This window comes from Gekko japonicus, unplaced genomic scaffold, assembly GCF_001447785.1.
Source record: "Gekko japonicus isolate JY-2015 unplaced genomic scaffold, Gekko_japonicus_V1.1 scaffold1221, whole genome shotgun sequence".
In the NCBI taxonomy this organism is placed as follows: Eukaryota; Metazoa; Chordata; class Lepidosauria; order Squamata; family Gekkonidae; genus Gekko; species Gekko japonicus.
This window is the reverse complement of record NW_015176486.1, coordinates 173,781-197,604: the sequence shown is the minus strand read 5'-3', so window position 1 is coordinate 197,604 and position 23,824 is coordinate 173,781. Positions and strand designations below refer to the sequence as shown.

The 23,824-nt window shown below is 43.0% G+C and overlaps 1 protein-coding gene across 1 annotated transcript in view; it reads left to right on the top strand.

Moving 5' to 3' along the window:
- The first annotated feature begins 1,949 nt into the window (after positions 1–1,949).
- The window catches only part of PPARA (peroxisome proliferator-activated receptor alpha), a 46,861-nt gene continuing 24,986 nt past the window's right edge, over positions 1,950–23,824 (top strand). Inside the window, exon 1 of the mRNA XM_015427228.1 lies at positions 1,950–2,019. The gene's annotated coding sequence lies outside the window, so the exon portion shown is untranslated. The remainder of the gene's footprint in view (positions 2,020–23,824) is intronic.

Here is a 23,824-nt window from a genome sequence, read left to right as displayed (position 1 = left end):
CCACACACTGGCCTCGCAAATGGTTAGCATTCTATTAGTTGCACTTGCCACGGTGTACCTCTTGCTTACTGTCCGAGAACTGCTCTGGTCTCCCCCCCCCCCCCCCCCCCCCCTTCAGGCTGCCACCTTTTCTTTCTGGCTCTGCTGCTGTGCCTTCAACCGCTGCTCAATTTGCTGTAGCGAAACAAACAAAAGTTTGTCCTCAGCATGGAGGTGAAGTAGCTAGATGCCTGTTTAATGCCTGTGTGTCACGTTACTGGTGGAGACACGGGGCTGGGGGTGGGAGCAGGAGTCTGCCTCTTTTTGGATACCAACACCTGCCAGGAACAGCCCATTGACAACCACTTGCTTACATTTTGCAGATGCCGTGTTGCCTGGGACGGTATTGTAATTGCTCCTTGGCACAGGGGGCTGGGAGAGCAGCAACTGTGACTTCTTTGAGCAGTTGCCTCCTGTATATACATCCTGCAGGCACTGAGTGCAAGTTTAGAAAAAATGGCTACTCCTAGGGTTGCCAGGTCCCCCCTGGCCACTGGCAGGGGACGGAGGGATAGTAATGCCGGATCCAGGTTGGGAAACTCCTGGAGATTTGGGAGTGGAGCCTGGGAGGACAGGGGCTTCCATGGGGTACAGTGCCCTAGAGTCCATCCTCCGAAGTATCCTTTTTATCCAGGGAGACTGCTCGCTGTAACCTGGAGATGAGCTGTAATTCCAGGGGATCCCCAGGTCCTACCTGGAGGCTGGCATCCCTACAGCAGTGATGTTTTCAGTTATTATAAATGAACAAATATAAGGCCAACAGTCGTGATAGTCTGACCCGCAATCAACAGTCATAAGACTTATAAGAATTGCTGTACATGTATTGTGCTCTGAAGCATTACAATATGATACACAACTTAATAGAATTTATAAACCAAGGTACAACGTCGTCTCCGGATTATTTACCAACGTTTCAAAAAACGAATCTTCTTCAGGAGATATTCTGTAGTACACAAAAATGCAATTTTTAGACTATGTATAACACCAATCACAAGAAACAAGAGACAATACAATAATCTTATTGCTTACTTACATAGAGGTGCCAAAGCTCTCATTTCTCAGTTAGACAACAAGTCTTAAGCATCTGCAACATAATAATTTTATCTTTGTTATGAACACATATAAGATATTTCAAAATATTTCAAATTACAACTAATCAACCTAGTAGTAACTCACATCACAGTTCAGATAGGACGCTGATCTCAATTAACACGCAGTGTTTTTTTTCTGGATCCTGGATCTTATGACTGTTGATTGCGGGTCAGACTATCACGACTGTTGGCTTTATATTTGTTTATCTGTTTTAGTCGTGTGTGTTCAATTATTATAAACACATGAATGGTACATATGGCTGAAAACGCCTTGTTTAAAAAAAAACTTGTCAAACAATACTACAAAGCTTTGAGGTCTCCATATTTTTAAAGGTATCTGGCTCAAGGATAGATAAACCAATACAACAGCCTTGTACAAATGAATAAAAATAAGCTGGCCCCGAATATCTAGCGTTGAGATCGAAATGCAAGGGGCGAACCATTTACCTGCTGATTAAAAAATCTAATCTACCTAGGGCTGTCAGGCTAGTGCTGATCTGCGTAGTTCATTAATGATCTTGGGAGGAGCAGCAACAGTCATTGCGAAGTTTAATGTGGCTTGGCTTAAGCATTTGGAAGGCCTCTCTCCTAACTCTGTTGTGGTGACTCTGTCTCTCTCTCTCTCTTTCTAAAAATACCAGCAGTCCAGAATTCATGGTGAATTCAGGCATCGCAAATGAAGGTGCTTGTCCAAACAAATTTTGGATACAGATTTCACTTACAAGATCAGAAACAAGTCTGAGAAATGTATCTGAGGAAGTGCGCATGCACACGGAAGCTCATACCTTGAATCAAACTTTGTCGATCTTAAAGGTGCCACTGGACTCAAACTTTGTTCTGCTGCTTCAAACCAACCACGGCTGCTCAGCTGGATCTAAAATCAGAAACGGTAAGTAACATTTTGTTTATTAACCTAGGAAGAGCAGTGAGAAGAAATTTGTTTGGAGAGGAAGAAATTGTGATATAAGTTGGTGGAGTAGTATCTCTGCACCTCTCGTGACTTGTCTTGGTCTGCTTCATAACAGGAGCTGAAGAGGGTGAATCTGATTTATGTATATCTTGCTAAGGCAAGGAACTGTGGCAAAATTCAAGAGAGCAAAGTTGGTCTTAACTGTGAACCATAGTCAGATAGAGGTCAGATGTTGGGACCCTAGCTCTTGTTTCAGAAGCTGAAGTCTGTCTTTATCGCTTGAGAGTGTTATCTTGGAAACTTTCCCCCCACTGAATTAGCAGATTTGCTTCTGAGTATCTCAGATCATATAAGGGGACTCATTTCCATTGCTTGTGTCTCAGACCATAGGTTTCCCAGCAGAACTGAATGAACCCAATGCTTCTCTAGCAGAACCCAATGAAGCTGATGGGCAGTAGGTTCAGGATGGACAAAAGGAAATACTACCTTTCACTGAGAGTGATTAAAATGTGCACTTTGCTGCCAGAGGATGTAGTGACAGCCACAGGAATAAACAGCTTTAAAAGAGGCTTAGCTAGATTCATGGAGGATAAGTTTATATCAATGGCTATTAGCCATGGCGATGGGTTGGGGGGAGCAGGGAATCTCTAAGTCACTAAGAGTCACTAAGCCTCTGAATCCCAGAGCCAGGAGGCAACATCAGGGGAAGGTCTATGCCCTGTTGTTGGCTGTCCAGAGGAACTGGTTGGCCACTGTGAGACAGGATGCTGGACTAGATGGACCACTGGTCTGATCCAGCAGGGCTCTTCTTACGTTAACCCTCCGTGTCAGCAGGCATATCATGCAGGCAGGTTGTTGTCCTAGAGGGTAGTGGGTAGCAGAGGGAGATCCTCTGCTCTACAACTCAGCACATAGGCGATTCGAGCATAGGAAATTTTCAGCAGGTTAGATTGACTCTGGCCTGGGTGCGTTTTGCCTTCCTATGCAGCTTTTGACCTGACTGGTGTGTGTGAGCAGTTTGCATGGTGAGCAGCTTTCTGTAGCACTCTTTGCTCTTATTACACCTCAGAGTGTGTGCAGAGAGACAATGTGGTGTAAGTGGTTAGAGTGCCAGACTGTGTTTTTGGGAGACCCAGGTTCAAATGTCCATGGTGCCATCAAGCTTGAAGGGTGATCTTAGGTCAGTCACTGCTTATCAGCAGAATCACCCTCGCAAGAGTCCTTGAGAAGTTAAAATGAGCGGGGGCGGGGGAAACCATGTAAGCTTCCCTAAGCTGTTGGGAGGAAGAAGATTAAAATGTGCTAGGTAGATTTCGTGTGGGTCAGTGTGCAAGTGTTGTTGGATGGGTGCTTCTGACATAGTGTGGGGGAGCAGATGGCAGCAGTGCTTGCAAACTGGCCCTGCACAGCGTTGGAAATGACATGACTCTGGGGTAGCTGTGATCCTTCTCAGAGGTGAATATAAGTGCCTGGTTTCAAGTAGGAATGAGATCTTGAGCCATTCCAAAACCACATTCCCCATCTCACTCTCTCTCTTTCAGAAGGGTAGTGTCCCCGTTCCCCACCTCATCATTGTTAGGAAGGAAGTTCACTGTTTCACTGTTCACTGTGAAATCTTAATGAAAAAAATATCCCCATAAATTCTCTTCTAGATCCTGTGTGTACCGATACTGACTAGATGGCTGTTCTGCTGTCGCTTTTCAAATCGTGATTAATAGCCATTGCACAAGAGGGAAACATTTGTGCTGTATAGCAATTTATAAATTAAAACTTAAACCAGCTATAATTTTTATACCGTAAAAAACTCCTGATATAATTATAACAAGATGACAAGCTAGCCTGTATAACATTACATAAGATGATTCCTGTGGTGCCGCTGATACTTCTTTATGGAATGAGTGATTAAAGTTGGAATTGGTGGCCAGAAGATGTAGTGATAGCCACAGACACAGATAGCTTCAACAGGGGATTAGACAGATTCATGGAAGATAGGTCTATCAATCACTACTAGCCATGGTGAGCAAATGGAACCTCCACCTTTAGAGGCAGTGAGCCTCTGAACACCAGAGCCAGGAGGCAACATCAGGGGAAGGCCTTAGCCACTATGCCCTGTTATCGGCCCTTGAGAGTAACTGGTTGGCCACTGTGTGAGACCGGATGCTAGACTAGGTGGACCATTTGTCTGATCCAGCAGGGCTCTTCTTATGTTCTTATTTTGTGCAGCCAACTTCTAACTGCACTGTCAGTGCTAAGAGAGCTACTATGCATAATGACAATACAACATTTAATTAGGAGTGCATCCAAAATTAATACGGTGTGCCAGACTTAGACTTCATACTTCTGCTTGGGTAGATTTTGTGTGGGTTAGTGGGTCTGCATTTTATATGGTAGATGCTTGTCTCATCTGTCCTTGTTAACCTCACAGAGAGGCAGAGAATTCCCTTTTTAAGGACTGGAAATCGGGCCTGCGATTTGTGTAAACATACAGAAACCAGAAGAGAGTGGCATTTGCTGCACTGGACAGAGAGCACCCTTGTTTGGGGCTGTGGTTGCTGCCCCGGAGGCTGTTTCTGCCGCTTGTCCCGGGGCTTATCCTGAGGTGAGGTGCAAAGATAACGACTTAGAAAGGCAGTTAAATGCATTTGTCAATTATTGACTGGCTGTGAGTGGTTTTGTTTGAGGGCTCAGGCAGTGTCATTTTACTTCATATGATGGCATTAGCAAATTAAGCCAGCATTTCAGAGGTCACAATTCTTTATGAATTACTTAAATTTGGTTTTTTTTAAATCCTTTTTTTGGAAATGGTGTGATCTGCTTTTATGGTCTTAATGATGCCACTCCTGCAACTTTCTAGAACTGCATGCTTCTCAAATCTTCTGGAAATGTCAACACGATTGTTTATGGAAGGAACTCTTTGCTGTGTCAGTCAGGTGCTGCCTTGAAAGTTTTAATGACGTTTTTTAACTTCCACCAGAACAAATACGGTGATGCAGACTGACCTTGCAAATTAAGAAGACGGAGAAGGGTCAGACTCCGACTCCTGATCCCCCTTCCTCTTTTCTTTCCAACTGTGAACGTGAGACCACAGACCAAGAGTGTGCATGCCAGGGGCTCTGGCTACATGGTTTTTATGATGATACGGTCTTTTATGCATTTTCAGGAACAAAATGTTTTAATGACTTGTGAAAGGGTATGTATGTGATAGGCTTGGGGAGGAGAGTTGTCACAAGCTTGTACTGGGCCCACCAAAGCTACACCAGGGGTATGCATGCATCCATATTCTGTCTCTTGTGCAAGATGCACAATATGCACACGTATATATCTAGGTTGCTCTCCGTTGTTTCTGCAGTGAAGAAAATGCAGCAAAATGCTAAACCTGATGAACGGTGGCATTATTCAAGCACAAAGCATTTTATAGGCTAGTGCCTACTTCCACAGCTGCAGATACAGATCTGCAAATGTGCAGGTGTTTCTGCAGTATGTATGTGATATTTTCAAGGAGAGTTGTTTTCAAAACGTGGTAAAGAAAATGCACTGGGTACGCAAAGTTGTCAAATCTTGGTTAGGAAATATGTGGAGATTTGGGGGGTGGAGCCTGAGGAGGGCGGGGTTTGGAGAGAGGAGGGACTTCAGTGGGGGTATAATGCCATAGAGTCCACCTCTGTCACCTGGAGGTTGGCACTCCAGTAACACACATAGCTCATGCCATGGCTTATATACCTGTTGAGCACAGTGAATGAGGCCTGTGGAATTAGGTTGGTTTCATGGTGAAGTGGTGTATACACTTCATAAATAAGCAAGGAAGAAGAGGCTGTTGTGTGAATTCTGATTTCTTGTCCTCTGAGACTGTAAGTTCATTGTCAGGAAAAGCAATAAAGAGTGTCCATCAAAGGACTCTGTACCATTTTTCTCTTGAATAGAGAAGAAGCATTTGTTCTTCCCAGTCTCTTCCAGAAAAAGATGTCGATGCTGCTGTGGTTTTTCAACTTGTAAATAATTGCAGTCTGTTTAGACCGGGTAATGAGTCATGCAGGAGGCTGCAGCTGTGCAGATGTGGGAAGAGCTGGGAGAAGGGTGGAGGTGGGGTGCCCCTGACATTGCTCTTCACTAAGGAGGAGAAATGTGTCCAGGGAGCGAGGACTCCTTGGCAGAAGCTGGTAAGTGGAGCTGAAAGACGGAAATGGGAGCGCTGCTTTGAAGGGGCTTATGAGCAAATGCTGGAAGCTGAAAAAGCAAGATGGCATCTAGGGCTCAAAGAGCTTGCTTGAATTTAATTTGCTGAATAATTTTGCACTTTGGCCTCATTCAGCGACTAAGTTGCTTGGTCGGAAGATCACTTCTGCAAATGATATATCTAGGGGTCATTTCGTAGAAAAAGAGGTGCAGGAGCTCATTAGCATAACTCATTACCATAACTTATTTGCATATGCCACACCCCCTGACATCACCGGAAGTGTGTCAGAAGGCAACACCCACTGTTCAGGCTCCACTGGACTCTTTTGGATTGCTAGCTATGGGGGTGGGGCGCAGATCTGCCCTCACAGAGGAGGGAAAGCTTGTATCTGAATAAACCTTGGCCTTAAGGGTGCCACTGGACTCCTTTGGATTGCTATCGGGGGGGGGGGGCTCTGCAACTTACCTGGCTGTTTCTTCCTTGTGGCCCGGGGCTGCTGGGAGCAGGGGGTGGGGCTTGTTGCATGTGCCTGCCCCTTGGGCTCTTTACTGCCAGAGCTCCGCTCCTGTGCGCTCCTGCAGGAAATGACCCCTGGGTATAGCAAACAATACACGTCAAAATGTAATAGGTTGGATCCTATGAACTGAGTAGGAAAAAAAGTAAAATATAGATTCCTTTGTTCCCTTCAGTCTTGTTTCTCTCCCCCACCTGATACTCTCGAAGGTTGGGGGTCCACTGGGATGTAGCACGGGGGAGGAGTTGCACAAACTCATCCAGGAAAGGCACAAGATGGGGGAGGGGGGCTGCCAAGACGGCTGCAGAGCCTGTGATGTGTCCCATTCCTTTCCCGAGGAACTGTAGCTCTTTTGGGGGAGGGGATGGAATAGGAGGTTGCTGTACAAAAGGGGGAGAGATCCGTGCTGTGAATAGTTTGTCAGAGCCCACAGCATCTGCCTTTTTCATAGTCGGCAGCATGCAGAGCCAGGGAGTGGGGGGTCGCCCACTTGTCCCTAGGGCTTCGCCTGCTTTTTCTGCTGCAGCAGTCCCCACTGATGAAGAGGCAGGCCAGCAGGGTGTCGCGGTTGCAGTGCCAGAGTAGGGTCTGGGAGGCCTAGGTTCCAAACTGTATGGTGGTTAAGTGCACGGACTCTAATCTGGGAGAACCGGGTTTGATTCCCCACTCCTCCAGTCGCACCTGGCCGGACGACCTTGGGCAAGCCGTAGTTCTGATAAGAGCTGTCCTTGAAAAAAGAACAGTTTCTGTCAAGAGCTCTCTCAGCCCCACCTACCTCACAAGGTGCCTGTTGTGGGTAGGGGGAAGGGAAAGGAGTTTGTAAGCCACTCTGAGACACCTTTGGGTTGTGAAGGGCGGGGTATAAATCCAATGTCTTCTTCTTCTTCTTTCAATGCACTTTGCCTCTGGATTTTACTGTGCAAAACGGTAAAATCGACTCGCAAACGGTTGCTGAAGTGGATTGAAATGGCATTATTTAGCATGTGTGATACGACAAACCCTTGCTTCTTCTTCACTGTGAGGCAGATTTCCCCACCAAAACGCTGTTTCCCACTCTGACTGAGCAGCATCTTAGTAGTGTATTTTCATTACAGAATCAGAACTTTCTGTGTGTCCCCACACTGTGATAGAGAAGTTATTTGGCTTTTGCCCAGGCAAGAGATTTTTTTGTAACTTAGCAGGACCCCTCTTATCCCTTTGGAAATTGCACTTGACACGAAGTAATGTTCAAACAGAAAGGCTGATTTTATTGAACAGGCACAGTTGAGTTAGGAACAGGGCAGGGGACGGGAAGTTGTGGTAAATTTGGTTGTTTATACAAATTATAATAATTTGAACAGGCAACAGAGTATAGTTGAAGCTTATATTCTTAGAGACTGAGTTCTTAACTATGAGAGATTTGTTTGGCTTGGAGATTTCTTTGAACAACAATGTGTCTTAATAAAGTTTCATAAAACTATCTTAGTTTCCTGGAAGTTAGTACTTTTTTCCTGTATTTGAATACTTCCCTTGTGGGATTATAATTTTTCCTTTTTTTACACTTGAGGAGTCTAAGACCAGGGGTCCCTTCTGAGTTGAACCCTCTGAATAACTGGGTAAGAAATATCCTCCTCTTTCTAGGAGCAATAATCCTTTTTCTGTTTGGCTAGACTGGCAGTGTTCAACCTCCAGTTCAGCCTCTTCTGTCAAACCTAAACCCCAGTTCTGGAGACTGTGAATAAACAGAATTCAGATAGGGCTGACACTTAGACTTTTAAGTTCTGGTTTCTGAACTTTTCCTCAAATGGGATAGTAAGGGCAAGGAGTTGTGTCCCTTCACTTCCCAAGTGAACTTGTCTGTTTTCCTCAGACTGACACACACACTCATCCTGACTGCCAAGCCAAAGTCCAAACTATGACTGACTTCCCCTGACAAAACTGACAAGACTTTAGAAAGCTCTCCTCAGCTGGCGCTGACCAATCAGATTGGCAGCCCTAATCTACCAGCTCTCTGAATTTGATGCACTAAGCATCCTGCTTTTGGAGGTCAGTTCGTCACATGTGAAAGTGCCCATATTCTTCCTAGAAGTCCACTGGTGACCTTGGGCCAGTTACATACTCTCAGCAGAACCTAAGGATGCCAGCCTCCAGGTGGGATCTGGGGATCCCCTGGAATTGCACCTCAATCCGGACTACAGAGATCAGTTCCCCTGGAGAAAATGGATGCTCTGGAGGGTGGACTCTATGGCGTGGTACCCCACTGAGGTCCCTGCCCCCCCCCCGGCTCCATCCCCCAAATCTCCAAGAGTTTCCCAACTTGGATCTGGCCACCCTTGGCCCCCCATCCCCCGCCGGTGGGAACCCTAACCTTACTTCATGGGTCGGTTGTTGTTAGGATAAGATGAAGGAAATGAGAAAGATGCAAGATGCCTTGAGTAGAAAGGTAAAGGTTCCCTTGCTTGAAAGCCAGTCGAATCCGACTCTAGGGGGCGGTGCTTATTTCCGTTTTCAAGCCGAAGAGCCAACACTGTCTGAAGACGTCTCCGTGGTCATGTGGCCAGCAAGACTAGACGCCGAGGCGCACGGAACGCTGTTACCTTCCCACCGAAGTGGTACCTATTTATCTGCTTGCAATTTCTTGCTTTTGAACTGCTAGGTTGGCAGGAGTTGAGTAGAAAAGCCGGGTCTAAACAGCTAAATTAAAAATAATTATTAAAATAGTTTTTCTCTTCAGCAATGGGAGCCTCTGCCGGCAGCAGTTAGTCAAGTTCTGTTCACATGTTCAGCTCTTGCCCGGGCTTGCAAGTCCCTTCGGATCACAACTTACCTTTAGCAAAGTTAGTGAGAAGCATTGCGTGTGTGACGTATTATACGTTTTCCATTTTTATCTCTGCAGTTTTCCCCCAATGTAGGGTTCTCCAGAAGAGTGCCTGTGGGCGCCTGCCAGTACTTTGTCTGGCGCCTACCCAGTTTTCCAGAAAGTGGGTGGGGCCGTTGTAAGGCAGGGCTGCTTGTTGGCTGCCCTCATTCAAATGAAGGGGTTTTCCACAGTTGCAACAGCAGCCACGACTGCTGGAGGATCAAGGAGACTGGCAGCGACCCAGGCTTGTGGTTCCTTTCCCTCTTCAGGCTTTCCTTTTTATCCACCCTTCTCTTTCTCCCTTCCTTTGTTACTTTTTATTCTCCCTTCTGAGCTTCTTTTGCAATGTGAGGAGTGAAGTGCTGTTTTTGAATCCACCTCCTCTGGAAACCATTTGGGGTTTGGCTCCGCCTCCTGCGGAGGCCATTTTGGGGTGGCGCTCAGGATCCCCTCTCAAATTTCCAGAAGTGTCTGCAAGCTCGAAAAGTTCGGGGGCCCCCAGCACTAATGGATATCACCTGGATGGAAATTACTGCTTGCATTTGTTCTTAGCAGTGAGGGGCAAAACCAGAACTGCGTTTCTGAACTACTTTGTGAGGAAGAGAAGAGAGGTCCTGATCTGTACTAAATGCCTAACTGGCGTGAGTTTAAGGACCCATTTCTAGATGGCAAGAGGAGAAGAATGAAGAAAAGCTCTTGAAGCTTCTTCACTTCCTCCTTAGAAGTTATTTCTATATAGAGTATCTTGGAAAACCTGAGACTCTGCATAATTTGGAAGTTAAAGCATAAGACCAGTCACATAGATATGTGAAAATATATCAGACAGGGAAGGGGAGAAGAACCCTGCTGCCTCTGAGTGACTTCATACAAATGCTGCATTTGAATCTTTGTTAGCGGGAATGTTTTGTCTTAAGGTCAAAAGTCCCAGGCTACAAGTGAATATTTAACTACTCTCCCAAGGACAGCGAGCAATCTTTCTTTAATGGAACATGAGATTAGAGCGGCAAAAACAACAACTCCAGAGAGCTACAACTCGGGGCTTTCGGGTTTGCCATTACGCAGCCTGCAGGTTTAACGGATGATAATAAACGGAACGCAAACTCTGAAAAGTGAGTGCGAGTATTTGCAACTTTTCTTTGGTGTATGAAATGTTAGGCCCTGGGGTTATTGTCCTGAGTGTAGAGAGAGAAAATATCTGCTTTAAAAAAAACACCCATTTGATTGTGTCATGAATGAACTAGCATATTCTCAGTATTACTGATGTCTGAGCGATGACATTTGACAGTGGATTCAATGAACTAGGAAGGTGGTGGGCTTCCCTTTAGTGGGGTTCCTTAAGCAGAGGCATAGAGCCGGCTGTCAGGAACGCTGGCTTTAGATTTATTGCCCTGAGCAGGGGGTTGGACTAGATGGCCCCTTCCAGCTCTGGCACTCTTTGTTTCTGACGTTAACTGTAGTGATGCTAGTACTTGTTTTCTCGCCTCAGAATTTTACCACCTAAAAGCCACTTCGTCTGTCCCTTTCTCTTTGTCTGCACCAAAGATATTGTAAAGTGAACATCTGACCAGTGTTAAGTTTGAGTCCAATTAGTATGTTTGCAAGTGTGTGACTGTTAAAATGGCAGGGCTGCCTGAGGATCTCTGTTGAATGTATACTGGCAAAGCCATCTTTGATAAAGGGATCATTAGAATAACCAGTGTTAAAGAAATTGCTAATGGGGAGAAATTTTCAGTTAGTGCCATACTGGAGGTCCAGTGAAAGAGGCGGTTCTGAACCTGTTAGCTCTACATTGAAAACTTGTAGCTGCAGGTAAACTTTGCCTCTTCTTTAATTTCCCCTTGCAAAAGTGGGAATGAATGCAAACTATGTGGCATAGTATGGGTTGAAAAGAAGAGAGGTTTGGGTTTTTTAAAAAAAAGGAAAATGGCGTTAAAACTGTTGAATGGATAATGATTACATTGCAATACATTAGAGTACACATTTAGACTTTGCCCTTGGCAGCTGTTGGTCTCCTTCTTGCACATGGGATTGTGGGGTTCTTATTTTTGTAAAAGCTGCTGATGCGGCACTCTCACCTTCCCCCAGTGAGGGTGGAATTTCCACTAATAAACGACTGGTAAGGGTTGCAGTTTAGAAAGGGAGAAAGGGGAATCCACGCTACAAGTGACAGAAGACACAAGATTTTCTGTCAAAATCAGCAAGGCAGTGGTAGCATCTCAAGGTGTGAAGAATGAGTGGCAGACAACACAGAGCACCGAATGAATGAAACAAAAGGTTCCTAATATGTATGACATTCTGTATACTCATGTTGTATCAATCATTCATTTTAAAAAATGAATGAAACAAATCTCAGAATCTAACCTCTTCCTGCCAGTTCTGCAACCCTGTGTATATGTGGGACAATTCTGAATAGAGAAAATGGCTTATGGAGAAGGGTTAAGCAACCTCCTTTACTATTACTTTGCTCAAAATTGCAGCCTCCTCAGGCTACTTCTCTTTTTTAAAGCTGGGACTTCATTACATGGATCTGCAGTAACTTGTTGTTGGCCTGTAAGGAAAGTTTTACTCTGGGATGAGACATATGGTTGCCAGCCTTGGGTTGAGAAATACCTGGAGATTTTGAGGGTGGAGCTTGGGGAGGGTGGGGTTTGGGGAGGGGAGGGACCTCAGCAGGGTATAATGCCACAGAGTCCACCCTCCAAAGCAGCCATTTCTCCAGGGAATGATCTCTGTGTTCCGGAGATCAACTGAAACAGAGGGAGATCTCCAGGTGCTACCTGGAGGTTGGCAACCATATATGAGAAAGAGCCTCTCTTCTCCCCCCCCTCTTAACAGATGTTGATGTTTTTTTTGTGTGTTGGGATAGGTTTGCCCACAAAACTTGGACTTTGTGTTGTGTACCCACTGAAAAGAATGGGATTAATCTTTACCCATAGCTGGTATAGGCTTGTAGTGTTAAAAAATATAACACTTCTTTAAAAAAAAAACATTTTATTGCTTTTTCTACAGGGTCAAGGGAAGGGAACAACCTAAAACTACGAGTAGCAAGGATCATTAATACATAAATTCAAAATAATCGACATTTCCCTATTACTCCAATAGTAATACATGAGAGTTAATACTATAAAAGTATAAAGTGAGCAAATACAATCTTGCTTGGCTATAGTGTGTGTTTCTTAGCTTTAAGATAATTAATTTATAATAAACATCAGACTTTCAAAGTTACTCTATTTTGCTTATTTCTTTCCTCTGCGCTTCTTATCAAAATCCAGTCTAACTTTTAAAGGTTTAGGAACAGCAGCCCCTAATTCTGCTTCCTGGTCAGAGGATTCTGCCGAGCTGTTCACATCATTGTCAGAACTCCCCCCCCCCTTTTATCTTCTTCTTCTTCTTCTGCATCTTTGTTGTCCTCCACTTTCTCAGATCTGTCACTCGCCTTCTGTTGTTGCTTCAGGAATATTTTCACTTAAAATATAATATAACACTTCTGTGTTTGGTATAGCAAAAGTTCTTAATTATCTCCCTCCCAGTCAATGAACTTTTAAAGATTTTAGAAATATCCAGCTTCAAGGCTGCAAAATTGTGTGTTGGAATTGCCTCACTGATTGAACAGTTCTAATCTTAGCTGTGATCCGCCTTGAATCCCATTAAGAAAGGCAGGCTGTAAATGAAAACAAATAAACGGCGACATAAAAAGAATTCTTCTTCCTTTTAAAAATATATATATTTTAAAAATTTTAGTGCTGATTTGATGTGTAAATTTCTGAATTGGGGTATAGTGCAAACTGGAACAGTAAACAACTTAATATTTCAGGGTTTTTTTGCAACAGGCCTTAAGAATACATTAAAATAAGACCTCATAAATGTTCTTTGCCGTTCGGAATGCTTAACATTCTCATGTCTCTAGACTGGCGCAACGAAGAGTCACTTTCAGAACAGAAGTAACAAATTACTTTTATATTTTGTTGGTTTCCATTTTAATAAAGGTGACTGGCTTTTAGTGTATCAGTGTACAGTCATATTTGCCTTCACTGTGAGAGTGCTTTCTGAAACATACAGCATTTCTTCACAATCTGTTGCAGTTTTGGGCTGAGAATGGGTATGCTGATACCGTTTATAACCTCCCTATTGTAGGAGAATATAATTCTAACTATATTGTAAGCTGTTAATAAATCCCGGGCAAGGCTGTTAGTGTTGTTAGGATGCTCTTAAGACATTTCATTGTCTAGATATTTACATAATTTTGAAATAATGTTGTAACAAATAATGACTGAATTGTCACTTTGCAAAATAGTGGCTTTGCTATTCACAGCTGAATTTCCCAGCTGTATTCTGTGCTATTTTGGTTCATAATACTTATTTTGCATTTGTCCTTATTATCCACATTTCCTTAGTCCTGGTTTCTGTATGAATTGGATTGTGTCATTGTAAGCAATGCGTCAAGTTGTATAGCTAGGTCTACTTATTTGTGATCTTACTAGGTTAGTCTCTCCTCCCTATCATTAGTATTTTTCTGTTGCTAAACTAATACTGTTTCAGGAATTTTGAAATACTTTATTTGATCAATAGCTTATGTTAATTCATGATCTTCCTGTTTCATCTTGATGGCAGAGACAATATGTACCAATTGACATTGTGGCTGTTTGTAATGTTGTTGCACATGCACATTGTCATTTCCACAGGATGAGTTTTTCTAAACCGGAGACTCTCCCATTCCTGTTGCCTTTCCACCATGCATCAGTTTTAAAAATTGCTGCAAACTTTTAAATATTAAATGCCAACAGTGTGGTTCTGTTTCAGTTTGAGTGATGCCCATCCTTTTGGTACAGGTTCAGCTTGTCCCAAAATGTCCAGTTCCTAACAAATTTGACCCCCTCCTCCTGACACCATTGTCTCATCCACTCACTGAAATTATGGAACACTTAGCATTTCTGAGGATTCTCCCCTATAGGACTTTGTCATTGTTATCCTACTCCACAGCCTAAACTTACTTTCCCATTGTCGTCATTGTTAATGTGACCATGATCACACACCTCTCCCCTATACTACCTTATACACTATCTCCATGAAATGTAATATGTGCAACCTTTCCTTGACACCAGGTAGACAAGCCACCATGTGGTTGTCATGTGTATTAAAAAAATATATCTGTTGCTAATTATCAAATCAGCAACTATTAGGGCCCCTCTCGTCACTTGAGGTATATCCCGTTTTTCTGTTTGTCACCAAAAGAATGAGTCCCTTCTGAGGAATCATTGCCCAGACCTTCAGCATAATGTTGCCTTTTCTTGAAAACCCCTGTTCTCCATATCAGCAGAAGTGCTGTCAGCATAGGAGCGGGATCTCTTTAGCACATCACTGGAGGTCTTGTCCACAAACCTGTTTGCCTGTTACAACTTCAAGGGAACAAAGTAGCTTCCTGGAAGCCATGAGTTCAGTGCTTTGAGGGGGGCACCATGACTTCCCATCCAGCAAGCGGATAGACATACATGTGGCACTCTGTGCAAAAGCAAGAAAGCTCCAGTGCCCCCACTGGCTTTCTGCTGGCATAGTTTCAGCTTCAGTTACTATTAATCAAACAATAAACATCCATCGTACCCTGAATCTAATATCTCACGATAAAGAACAAAAGAAAGAATCGTTAATGCTAACAATCGACTTAGAAAAGGATTTTGACAGCCTAGAAATCACATACCTAAACCAACTTCTAAAATCCATGAACTTTGGAGACAAATTCCAAACTGCGATTAGTACTCTATATGCTGGCCCAACAGCAAGGATACAAACTAATAACATCTTAGGAAGAGTCATTTCGATGCAACGGGGCACGAGACAAGGCTGCCCTCTGTCGCTGTTTCTCTTCGCAGTAGCGATTGAACCCATGGCTAAGGCAATAAGAGACAATCCTTCTATTAAAGGCATTCATATCAGCAATTCCATCCTTAAAGTCAGTCTATATGCAGATGATTTAGTCATCTTTCTTACGGACCCAGAATCATCCTTGCAGGAACTACAAAATATTTTTGTACAGACTCAGGAGCTATTTGGCCTAAAAGTCAACTTAGGGAAATCCAAACGAATTCCTATCAACATCAAACCAATGACAAGGGAAAGTATTCAAGCAAGCTTCCCATATAAGTGGACTTCTTCTCCTTGGAGATGCCTAGGAGTTCAAATTCCTCCGGATTTGGATGACCTGGTCACTTGCAATTTCCAAACAATCTTTCAGGAAGCTAAAAATCAGATGAAAAAGTGGAGTAAAATGGTTTTTTCTTGGGCTGATAGAATCAGCATTATCAAAAGCCTGATATTACCCAAGTTTTTGTTCGCTTTACATGCTTGTCCTATTCAAATAAAATGAAAGGATTTAACCACCTGGCAAAACTCAATTCTTCGTTTATTTTTTTTAAATTACAAAAAACCTAGGATTAGCTTCAAAATGTTGAAACGTTCAACTAAGACTGGCGGCCTAGATTTTCCAGATTTATCCCTGTATTATGAGGCCATTCAACTTTCTTCAATAGTAAGGATTCTAACATCTGACATTCAACCCATGTAGCAACACATTGAAGAATTCAAATGCAGTCTGATTCCTTTAGCTGATTTGATCTGGCAACTACCTAAAGAAAGATGAAAGAATCTCTCACTAACTCCCTACTTCTCTGCAGCCTTAGAGATTTGGGACAGATGACGGCCAATGCTGATTCCAGATACCTCACAGTTGACATCTTATCTTAACCAAGCATGGTTCCCTCCGGGGAAAGAAATGAACATTTTTCAAAGTTGGAGAAATTCCGGTCTTACTCGTCTAATAGACCTAACAGACAAAGGCATTCCTCTTACTAAAGCAGCTCTTGAAGGAAAAATTGGGGAGCGGATCCCATTGTTCAGTTCCTCCAGATACAAAATTTACTGCGAACTCGGACCCCCAGTGTAGCTTCTTTACCACCTCTTTCAAATTTTGAATTATTAATCAGAAACAGAAATAGTGAACTCAAAGGACTGATTTCAAAAATTTATAAAATCCTAACTGCAAATCTAAAACAAAAGGTCATGGCCTCACAATTACGCTGGCAAGAAGATTGCCAAAATCAGATACAATCAGACAACTGGACAGAAATATGGTCTTCACCTAGTTTATCCTCTAAGATTTTCAGTATTAAACTAAACACCTTCAAAATACTGAATTGCTGGCATTTTACACCAGCACGTCTTAACAGAATCAATCCAAAGTACAATAAATACTGTGGGAAGGACTGTGGCCAAATAGGCGATTTCCTACATTGCTGGTGGACGTGCCCTTCCATTCAACAATTCTGGACTCAAATCTTCGCATAAATCACCATCATCACGGGACACAACCTACCTGCACTTTCTGAGACAGCTCTTTTGGATGTACTCCCAGACTCCTGTAAAGGAAACACAGTATGAACATTAATTTCGACTCTCCTAGCAATCGCCAGAATAATAATTGCACAGAAATGGAAGGATAAGAGTATCCCTACCTTATCCAGCTGGCAAAACAAGTTATGGGAACATTTTGTTTATGGGAAAATAACGTTTCCTCAAACACACTGGAACGCTAAAGCATTCCAAGCAGTATGGTTCCCAGTGGTTCAATACCTTGCAGAGGGAGAAGTAATTCCTAAAAACAAACATTACCAAGAATTGTTGTATTTCTAAGAGTTAGAAACAGGTTATTTTAGAGTTATTGGTAGTTCAAGTTTATGCCACAGGTATGCTATTGCCAATCTTGTCATGTTGTTTTCATGTGAGGCTTATTGTTATATTTTATGGTTCTGATAAATAAAATTTAAATATCTCTGTTGCTAATTATCAAATCAGCAACTATTAGGGCCCCTCTCGTCACTTGAGGTATATCCCGTTTTTCTGTTTGTCACCAAAAGAATGAGTCCCTTCTGAGGAATCATTGCCCAGACCTTCAGCATAATGTTGCCTTTTCTTGAAGACCCCTGTTCTCCATAACAGCAGAAGTGCTGTCAGCATAGGAGTGGGATCTCTTTACCGCATCACTGGAGGTCTTGTCCACAAACCTGTTTGCCTGTTACAACTTCAAGGGAACAAAGTAGCTTCCTGGAAGCCATGAGTTCAGTGCTTTGAGGGGGGCACCCATGACTTCCCATCCAGCAATGTGGCACTCTGTGCAAAGGCAAGAAAGCTCCAGTGCCCCCACTGGCTTTCTGCTGGCATAGTTTCAGCTTCAGTTACTATTAATCAAACAATAAATAGATAGTCCTCACCTCCTCTTTCTCCTGCACATGCTTAACTTACCTGTCTTCTGATGTTTTATCACTGGGCTGTGATGCTTCGTTGACAGGCACCCTCAAGTTCAGATCCTCACCAACCCTTGGCCTACTGATCTTCAGAAATTAAAATGACTTGTAATTTCTTCCAAAAAGTAGTGTGGAGTTGGTATTCTGTGGTAAAACTAATATTTGTAGTTGATGTGCATGTTAGGAGACTATTATTTAGAAGTTATATTGAAGAACTGCATAACAGAGATAACCGCTTCTTGAGGCTTAGTCAAAGACATGCAGAGCAAGTATCCATGGTGTTGTTTGTCTTAACGTAGATATTAAGAAGTACCAGCAAGAGGACACAAACCTTGTGGCATCCCACACTGTCAGCTCAGGACCTCTGATGGTCACCTTCTGAGTTCTGTCAGCAAGAAGGACTGAAGCCATTAGAGTGCTGTTCCTGCCACACCTGTTCTCATTTCGGTATGTTTCAGTAGAATCAAGTGGGAATTGATATTGAAGGCTGCAGATAAATCTAAAAACCAAAAGAGGTCCATTTCCTTTGTTTAATTGTAAACTGTGATTGTCCTCCAGAGTGTCCAATACTGTCTCTGTCCCCAAACCATTCCTGCTGAAACCAGATTGGAATGGTGTTACCTAGGAACTTCACCAAATCCACCACAATCCATTTGATCACATTACCCAAAAAGTGCAAGTTGGAGACTATTTTATAATTGGCCACATCTTTTTCTAAAAACAAAGCTTCTTTGAACAAAGATTACTGCCTCCTCTAAAGATCTGGAAGAAACCCCTCTATCACAGAAGAATGCATAATTCTGGTTGGTAGAGCCCCTCTCTGACTCCTGATGTGATTTTACTAGCCAGGAGGGTCAGGATCCAGTTTGCAGGTGATGGTCTTCACAGCTCAGAGAACCCTGTAAATGTTGATCATGAAGATTAATAGGACATTATTAATAGAAAACTGATAGTGTCGTGCCATCAACACCGTTCATGAAATATCTACTTTTAAAAGGGCATCTAAGATCAGAGAAATGTTATCCACAAAGAACTATGCAAAATCATCACAGCTATTTGTCCAGTCACTTTCAACAAGGGAGTTAGGTCTAGGTGGTTTAGATTCTGAACTATCTTAAACCATTGTGCTGGACAAAATTCAGTAGAAGCAGTAACAACAGAGAGATATCTCTCCTCATGTCTCTCATCACCACATCATGTTCCTACAAATGGGCTTGTGATATACCCTATCACCCAGTTCTCTTCATCTTTATCTTCTCTGTCTGCTGCAAAAAAGTTCCACAGCCACTTTTGTCTCAAGCAGATACATTATTTGACCATGACAAAGTCCTAAACCTCTACCTCCCCACACACGCTATAATCATCTTTCTTGTGTGCTGACAAATAATAAATAACCTGAAGCAATCCCATAGTCGTCATGAAATCTTAACCTGACCACTCAAGGCTGCCTTGGCTTGAATACTGAAGTTCCTCAGGACAGTTGGCCTAGAGGTCTTCAACACCAAACTGTAGATAGTGTCTGATAACCAGAGCTTCAGTAGAAAAGTATACCCTGCTTTGATGTTAAATAGCTAAAGCTTATATTCCTTGCAAGGCAGTTTATTTGGCATGGACTCTGTTTGTATACAAGGGACCTTTCTTGCACAAGGCACTGATAAGCAGTGAGTTTACCAGTGTGGTATTCAGGATCTGACTGCATGAATGACATATATACATCAGTGTATGTGTTGGGTAGAAATCTCACATAAACAGTGTCTTGAGTGTGGGAGGAACACATAAGAACCTATCCATTAACTTCAAAGAATTATAATTTAGCATGTGCCTGGAACATATGTATATAAATAGATACATGTATGCTCCTTGAAGGCATCTCTTGATAGTGGCAAGATTTTGTTCTTGAGCTATAGCTAGCTGATCTTATGTCTAGTTTGCCCATTCAGAAGTCTTTGTTGCTAACCGTGACTCCACTGCAAACAAAACGAAAACATGTTAATGTTATTAACTCTTTGAGCAGGAGTTCTGTAATGTGCATATGCATATTTTAAATGTTTGTTGGAATTTAAAATTGTTTTGCTGCTTTGGGGATTAGACAGGCTGGTAAAACAGGCTATTGAAAAAGCAATGAATGTGCATCAGTAAGATCAATCATACTGGCTTAGTCTTTTTCTTCCATGGTCTTCTTAGCTGCACTCAGCAAAGTTTGGGGGGGTGATTACAGGCTGGGAGAAATTTAGCCAGTACAAGTATAAAGTCAAACGGGTATTGCTAAAAATGTCAAGGGTGCTGTTCCAAGGAGACTTAGCATTAGCTTTTGTAATATTGACCTACTTATTTGCCTACTCTGGGGATGGCAATAATAGTTTCCTTTTTTCCAAATCTTAGGGATACACAATAGCCATTTAAGAGCTAAAGCAATATATTTGCACAGAGGTGAAATATATATATGGTACTTTATGAACTCAGGAAGAAATAAAGGGTGTCATGTGTTCTTATGAAGTTATACTGAGGCAGACCATTGGTCCATGTAGTTTAGAACACCTACCTCCTATTCTTTTCAACAGAGATGCCCTGTAATGAAACACCGGGAGCGGGAGGGGGTGCCCTTCTGCATGCATTCAAAACAGAAGTTCATGATTTGAATGCAGTATCTAAGTATCTTCAGAACAGATGTTGCTCTAGGAAGCTTGGAATTTGGTGAGACTTCCCAGGGGAAAGATTTAGAAAGAGAATATGTGCTCCAAAGACAAAAACAAATAGAGGGGTATGGCTGTATGTATGTTTCACTGGCTGATTCTGCATTGGCTTTTCCCTCTGTTGTTTTACAAAACCCACATTGGAACAGAAATTCCCCTCTGCATTGCATGCTCCTTTCACTTTGCTCATCGGATTTTATGGTAGCCTCCATGCTCCATGCCGCTTTCGCTTTCTTTGATCATCGGATTTTATTGTACCTTCTGCACAGATTTATGGCCATTTCATGGCCATTCGGGGTGACTTTGCAGTCAGTATGGCGTTGCCCTGAGGTATCTGAATGTGGTTTTGAGCTGCACTTTTTCCTCCCAGTTGAGAAAATGTGGAGCAAACGCTAGATGCAGAATCGTCCACTGCTGACTGAAAAAGTATGAGTGTAGTCTTTGGTCTAGTGGCTTATAGCAGGCACATTTGAACAGCAGGAGAGCATGAACACAGAAGGACAGAATGTTTTAATTCAGTCTCTTCATTTTTATGGAAGCATCAAGGGATCAAATATTAGCAATCTGGGCATTTATGCTGAGTGGCACATGAGGTGCCCTCTAGGTGATCGGTTGACAGCCATGTTAGTCTCACATGAAGGTGCTGGTCCGTATGTAGAAGTCCAACAGTATCAGCTCCTAGATGTGCCATTTGTATGACAATAGTCACAACGAGCAAGGAACCGTAGTTAGTTACAGTTCAGTGGAATCACAAGCACAAGTATCAACAGATCAAAGATGGAGAGGGCTTGATTTTTACATAAAATTGTACGAGTATTCAAGTGTTGGATCCTAAAGGACTTGCAGGGGGGATTTCATTTCCCCCGCCTCACTATTTCTCCATTCCCTGAAAGCCCTCATAACTATTCCCTTTTTCTTGCTTCCTTCTCACCTTCCCAACCAACAGTGAGCTTGCCTTTATCTGCCTTCCCGTGTTTGGCTTTTCCTTCTTCCCTCCCCCTGACATCTTCTCCTGGGAAAACTCTGGCATGGTGCTGGCCACCAGGCCCGGTGGACAGCAGGGGACCCACAATGATTTGCAAAGGGAACAATTGATGTAGTGGTTAAGTGCGCAGACTCTAGGAGAACCGGGTTTGATTCCCCACTCCTCCACTTGCAGCTGCTGGATGACCTTGGGCAAGCCATAGTTCTGTCAGAGCCTCTCTGAAAAGAGCAGTTCTTGAAAGAGCTCTCTCAACTCCACCTACCTCACAGGGTGCCTGTTGTGGGGAGGGGAAGGGAAAGGAGTTTGTAAGCCGCTCTGAGACTCCAAATGAAGGGCGGGATATAAATCCAATCTCCTCCTCCTCCTCCTCCATTTACCCTGTAGCTATCTTCCCACGTTTTTTCCTCTTTCCTTCTTCCTGGCCACTCCAGTATGAATATCCTTTCCTTGTTTTCTTCTCTTCTTCCCAGCCATCCACCATCTTACTTTTATCTGCCCCTCATCTTTAGCTATATATATTACTTACTTCAGTTATACCCCACCTTTCTCCATAATGGGGACCCAAAGCGGTTTACATCATTCTGTTCTTCATTTTATTGTCACACCATAACCAGTGAGGTAGGTTAGCATGAGAATGTGTTTCTGGCCCAAGGTCACCAAGCAGGCTTCACAGAGTGAGGATTCAAACTGGGTCTCTTTTCGTAATGTGAAGCTCTAACACTGAGGGCATTTGTTAAAGCTACCAGAGCTGCTTCTGTTATTTTGGGGGGTGATTTGGGGTTGGGTTTTTTTTTAAGATTTCAGATTTTTCTGCAAACCTGGGACTTTTCTCAGGTTTGAAGAAAGATCTGTCTTATGTGTTCGTGGTTTCAATGTCTGGATTAAAGTATCCACAGATTCAGCCATGTTGCAAATTGATGCATAAGAAAAGATTAACCTAAGCTCTCTGCAAAGGTAGGTACAAATATATCAAAATAAATAATGGGAGTCATCCTGTTTTTTTTTATATGTGCATGTCGATGTATGTGAGTGTGTGTGCACTTGGAAGTCATAGCGACCTCTGGTGACTGACCCTTACTAAGGGCCTGCAGGATGTTCAGAGAGGTGGATGAATAAAGCCTGCCCCCACCTCTGGTATTCCAAGGAGGTCTCCCATCCAAATACTTGCCAGGGTTGACCCTACTTAGTTTCTAAGATCTGACGAGATTGGGCTTGCCTGGGCTATCTGGGTCAGGGCTGGTAGACTTCCTGTTTTGGCAGAAAATTTATTTGGACAATCTCCTTGGAAGACTCTCACGAAGACTTCTGAATCACAGTGTGTTTGATAACATTAAATTCCCTAGGTACTATTTCCCAGATACGGTATGAGACTATCTTTATTCAAAAGAATCCCTGCACTTGCTCAGCCATTACTGCCCATTTTAAGCCAGACTGTGACCTATTACACAAGAAGGTTTTAAGAATTTAATTCCTTGTATATGTTTCTCTGTATTAGGTTGTTTGCCCTATTCTATAAATTAAGGGTATGTATTTTAAGCAAAGGGCCACATCTGATTCTTTGTGTTGTGTCCTTAAGACAAAGCTTTTGTGAACAGAAGTTCCGTAACTCTAAGGAGGATTTGTTATACAACTTGTAAGCACTGTTGAGGCGCTTGGTCTCTTGAGCTAAGGAGCCCCAGTATGGTGTAGTGGTTAAAAGCGGCAGACTCTAATCTGGAGAACTGGGTTGTACTCCCCGCTCCTCCACGAAAGACAGCTGAGTGACCTTGGGCCAGTTACAGTTCTCTCAGAGCAGCCCTTTCAGACCTCTCTCAGCCCCACCTACCTCACAGGGTGTCTGTTGTGGGGAGAGGAAGAGAAGGGGATTGTAAGCCGCTTTGAGACTTTGAGTGAAGGGTGGGGTATAAATCCAACTCTTCTTATAAGATTTGAAGCCGTGGGCATGGCACACAGTTCATTACACCACTTTTTGTGACTAAATCCAGAATTGTTCTGCTTGTTTCAAAGGCTATTTAGAAACTGACTTTGTCTGCAGTTACGATCTGTAACCGAAAAAGTGCTGTGTCTGCATTTAACTGGAGAGACGTTCCAGAGCCACGGAAGAAAGTAACTGTGTGTTCTGTTTGTAGTGAGAAAGCAGATTCCTTTGTCTTCCAGGGGCGTGTCTGAAAAGTTCTCCCTTGAAATGGGCAGAGACTACCAGGTTGCTGTGTGACTTGATTTACTATACTTGCACATCTCTCCTGTTTTGGAAAGGTCTTGCAGTTCGTATTTTCTGACGTATA